Here is a 5026-nt window from a genome sequence, read left to right as displayed (position 1 = left end):
TGTGTGTGTGTGAGACTGTTATTAGTACCTAGGGTGCTGCACAGTGTGTGTGTATGTGTGCGTGTGTGTGTGTGTCACTGTTATTAGTACCCAGGATGCTTCACAGTGTGTGTGTGTGACTGTTACTATTACCTAGGGTGCTGCACAGTTGCTGTTGTTTCTGGTCACTTGCCATGCAGGTGACACTAGAAATACGAGATGAGGCAGAACTTAAGTGATTTCCCAACGTGAAGCAGAACTTAGCAGAGGCCGGATTTAGGCTCAGTAACAAATGGAGCATGTGATTTTTACAGCTTCTACAGTGAAGTATTACACCTTTGGTTTGCTTTTTTCACCTAACATCCACTTTCCGTGAGAAATACTAAAGAATGGCACGTGAAAAACGCAGAAGTAACTTTCGATCATCAATCATGGCTGACTCTCCTTCTTCCCAAGTCACGAATCATCAAATCCACTGTAAACTTCCTATCTTCAACTCATTCAGTAGTTTCAAGTCTCCCATCATCATAATTATGAAATCAAGGTCGGAGAATAGAAAAAAACAACAACTCTAAATCATGGCTTCTTTCCCTATTGTGCTCTTCCATGATCAAACGGCACTGCCCCAATCATCAAATCTCAGATCCTCTCAACTTAACTCAGCTTATTGACTTTTGTTGCTACTGCTGTTGTCTGCAACATTTCGCCCTTACGGACCCCTCGTTTCTTCAGTGCATGCATTATATAAACCAGGCTGGCCTTAGTCCTGTAGAGATTCTCCTGCCTCTGCTTCCTAAGTGCTAAGTTTACAGACTATGGTGCCTACCCTACTTTTAGATATTTTTCAAAAGACTTATTTTTTAATTATATGTATATGTTTATATCAGTGTATGGGTATGTGTATGTATGTGTGTATATCAGTGTACGGGTATGTATATGTATATATCAGTTTATGTGTATGAATATGTATGTGTATATATCAGTGTATGGGTATGTATATGTATATATCAGTGTATGGATATGTATATGTGTATATCAGTGTATGGGCATATATATGTATATGTGTATATCAGTGTATGTGTATATATATGTTTATATCAGTGTATGGGTATGTGCACATGAATGCAGGTGCCCATGGAGGCTAGAAGAGAGAGCCTGTTGCTCTGGAGCTGGAGTGATAGGAGGTTGTAAGTTGCCTAGCATGGGTGTTGGGGACTGAACCGGGATCCTCTGCAAGAGTGTTACCCACTCTTAACAACTGTGCCATCTCTCTGGTCCCAGGAGAGAACCCAGCTTATTGTTCAACTATACTCATACTCCACACTCTGAATAAAACAACAACTGCTTTCTATGACATCGCAGGCTCTGAAGAAGCCCTGAACTACTGGCAATCTATTTTTGCCACCTCCTAAGTATGGATCTTCGTACTCTGCTTATGAGCTATCTCTTTATACAGAAACTCATCCTATTGCAAGAATTCTTTGCCCCCAAATGTGATTCACTAAATAGATGCAGGTAGAAATGGCTGAAAGGCCAATGATCCATCTCTGAAAAGCTTAATCACTGTCACAAACAAGAAACTCTCCCGCACACCCCACCATCAACAGTGGTCAATCTGTTTGAGTGCAGTCTGCCAAGGGCTTATTCAACTGTCCCACTGGAGCCAATTAAAGGGGTGCTGCTTAAGGAAGGCCCATAGATTTTGTACATATTTTGCTGTAGCCTTGCTTCTAAACTCTACTTACCATTTTCTCTTCTTCAAAATTCTGCTCCTATATTCACTTGAAAAACTACATTAGCTCAGAATCAGAGCTCCACACAGAGGAGAAGACACTGGGTCCTGCTGCGAAAGCCTGGCTGTTGCTTGCGCATTTTTTATTTTCTTGGGTGTGTGTAATCTTCTACCTCTTAGCACGTACAACATCCTCTCGAAACTGCGTATCCAAACATCAAGGGTTTCCTTTAAACATAAACCAGGCATTACTCACTTGACAGTGGCCCTGTTGGACGTATCCTGGAGGTCACTTGGGTCAAAGAGTTGAGACTCTTTAAGGCCGAGCTCTTTGCAGCCTCTCAAGAATAAGATGGTATTGTCCTGGAAGAAAAGAAGCCCAGGTGTCACTTTAGATCATTTTTGACATAGTCCCATTTCATGATGGTCCAAATTGCTGTCAAGATGCCAGCCATCATGGCTGCTAAAGCCACATCGAAATCATGGTGTGTCACACAACAAAACTGTAGTTAGGAAACACCAGAATAAACAGACACTTCAGATTTCCAAAGTCCTAGCCATTCCAAATTTTTTTTTCTTTAGCTTGACACATTTGTAAACAACTGCAAGTCAAATGCTGCTACAAAGAGAATTTGCCATTTTCTTTTAAGAAACAGTACTCAAGACAGTCAGGTATTTTCCATTGCTCCTAAATCATTTCCCCATGCCTTATTGCTTAGAACTTGGTATCAATAGATGCTTTAAAAATAGAATTAGAGCAGGGGTAATGGTTTATCTGTTGGGTGTTTGCTGTGCAAGCATGAGTACCTCAGTTCAGATCCCCAGTGCCCAAGGAAAAAACCAGTCATGATAGCATATGCCTGAAATCCAAGTGCTTACTGGTGAGCTCCAGGTTCAAGAGAGATCTTGTCTCCAATAATAATGATAATGATGATGATGATGATGATGATGATGATGATGAGGAGGAGGAGGAGGAGGAGGAGGAGGAGGAGAGCTGTATTGGCTTGAATGAGAACGGTCCCATAGGCTCATATATTTGCAAGGTTGGTCCCCAGTAGTGGAAGTGTTTGAGAAGGAGTAGGAGGTGTGGCCTTGTTGCAAGCAGTGTGTCACTGGGGCTGGGCTGTGAGGCTCTAAAGACTCCCATCATTCCCAGTGCGCTTTCTCTGCCTCCTGATTACGGTCAAGATGTGAGCTCTCACTTGTCCCTGCTGCCTTGTCTCTGCACTGCCCTCATGGACTCTAACCTTCAGAAACCATAAGCCCAACGTAACACTTTCTTTTATATGTTTTGTTGGCCATGGCATTTTATAACAATAGAAAAGTAACCAATAAACATTGATAGAGGAAGATGCATAACACTGACCTCTGGCCTCCACAATCCATGTGTACACATGTGAACTTCCAACTGCATGCATACATGTGCACACAAACATACAGCACACTCATAAAATAGGACATTGTAATAATAAATAATTTGAAGATAATAAAAGATTTTGTTGCCTAAGGTGTTCTCATCTTTGTTTTTCTTATTAACTGACTTAAATATGTCATTTTTGAATTTTTATACTCTTCATACATTCATTATGGGCTTTGGCTAAAAAATATATTTTTAATGGAATGTAAGATGAATTAAAAGATAAAAGCAACCTAGTCCCATATTTCATGTCACATTGACTCCATTGCCCTTTCTGAGTGTGTGGGAAAAGAAAGAAATGGCAAATAGAGGGAGTGTGGGAGAAGAGCAGAGCCCAAGATACAATGCTATACATGAAGATGTCATGAGGAACCCCATTACTTTGCTAAAAAAAATAATAATAATTTAAAAAAGAAATCTAGACTCGATTGTGAAGGAAACTGAGAGCAAGAAAAACTTGTGAAAACAATGCAAAGACCCTCGTCCTTCCCTGTCAGGCACAGGTTTACTGTGCACCAGCAGAGGAACAAGACTGCGTGACAGTTACACTCTGACAGTGTCACTCAGCGAAGGAGGCTCCCGCTGGGCTGCGCATCTATGAGAGGCCTGAGGAGTAAATGAATGGCTCTCAAAGGGGATGCAAGTTGTGGGTCACCCTCTGAAGACCCCGGGACAACTAACTGGCCAGCAGATTTACTGCTACGAATCTCTAATTGTCCTCTTCTCAAGAGACTTCAAAAGGCACGATCAGCTCCATCAACTTGTAAAACCTTATAGGACAAGGAGTATCAGTTCCAGGAGCCACATCAATGAGAAACCCTCTGAGTGCTGACAGAAACTGCTCTGTGAACAACTCAACTCGGGGTGGTGATTACCCAGTTCATCCCAAATAGTTCAAAGGGATCAGCAAAGATGGGATTTTTGATTACCCAGGGTGTAGGCAGGACTCTCAGGACACACCAGAGGCAATCTCCCCTTGCGAACAAGTGAACCCCATGACTGTGATCAGGTTATGGCAATAACAACTGCCTCGAAGTTAACTGAGAGGAAGATTATCTGATTGGCACTGAGGTAATTAGGGAGCTTTTAAACAGAAGGTGATATAAGAGTTCTCGCTGGCCCTGAACTCCACTGCTGCAAAGGCTTGAATTCAGTTAACTGCCATGAACTTGGGACAGGCTTGGGAGATGCTCCGGGTCTCAGCCTTGCAGTCATCTTGATTTCAGCCCTGTGATATTCTGAGCAAAGAGCCCTGGCTCACCCTATCCAGACATCCAATCTAGAAACAATGTGAGGTAATAAATGGGTATTGCTCTGGGATGCCAGTTTATGGTAATTGTTAATGTGGCAATAAAAAATTAACACGCGTGGGCTCTAAAGAGCAACAGTAGAAAGTTGCGACATTTCTATGGCCCATGTCATGTGACCAACATCCTTCCAAAGGCTGCGTTTACTATATTAACTCTGTTAATCCCTGTACACTCTATCCTCAACTGAGAGATGAGTGCTCTGCAGTCTGAACAATTATGTAAAGTTCCAAGGTTACAATCAGCAAAAACCGCAGGGTTCAAAACAGTGTGGTATATCTGAAGAATCCAAGCATGGAATTCAAGGTCAGTACCAGAGGGCAATGGGGCCACAGAAGACTGATCGCAGCGGGTCTCACAGATGCAGAAAAGAGGCGGCAGGAGTCAGGGGCAGCTGAGACACAGAGCAGTTATACATCATGCTGAACCAACTAGCGAAGCCTGCATCCCAGCTAACTCATCACAAAGATGGACCGGGCTGACAAAGGTCTGATTTCCAAAATATATAAAGAACACAAGAAACTAGACCGCCAAAGGCTAATCAACCCAATTATAAAATGGGGCACTGAGCTGAACAGAAAATTCTCAACA

General features: G+C 42.4%; 1 protein-coding gene across 6 annotated transcripts in view; it reads right to left on the bottom strand.

Moving 5' to 3' along the window:
- Limch1 (LIM and calponin homology domains 1) overlaps positions 1-5026 on the bottom strand; it is a 160497-nt gene that overhangs the window by 91375 nt on the left and 64096 nt on the right. For all 6 annotated transcript variants that reach the window (XM_026785333.1, XM_013350793.2, XM_013350794.2 and 3 more), the window contains exon 2: positions 1968-2074. The gene's annotated coding sequence lies outside the window, so the exon portion shown is untranslated. The remainder of the gene's footprint in view (positions 1-1967; positions 2075-5026) is intronic.

The sequence above is a fragment of the Microtus ochrogaster genome, linkage group LG1 (assembly GCF_000317375.1).
Source record: "Microtus ochrogaster isolate Prairie Vole_2 linkage group LG1, MicOch1.0, whole genome shotgun sequence".
In the NCBI taxonomy this organism is placed as follows: Eukaryota; Metazoa; Chordata; class Mammalia; order Rodentia; family Cricetidae; genus Microtus; species Microtus ochrogaster.
This window is presented reverse-complemented; position numbering and strand designations above follow the sequence as displayed.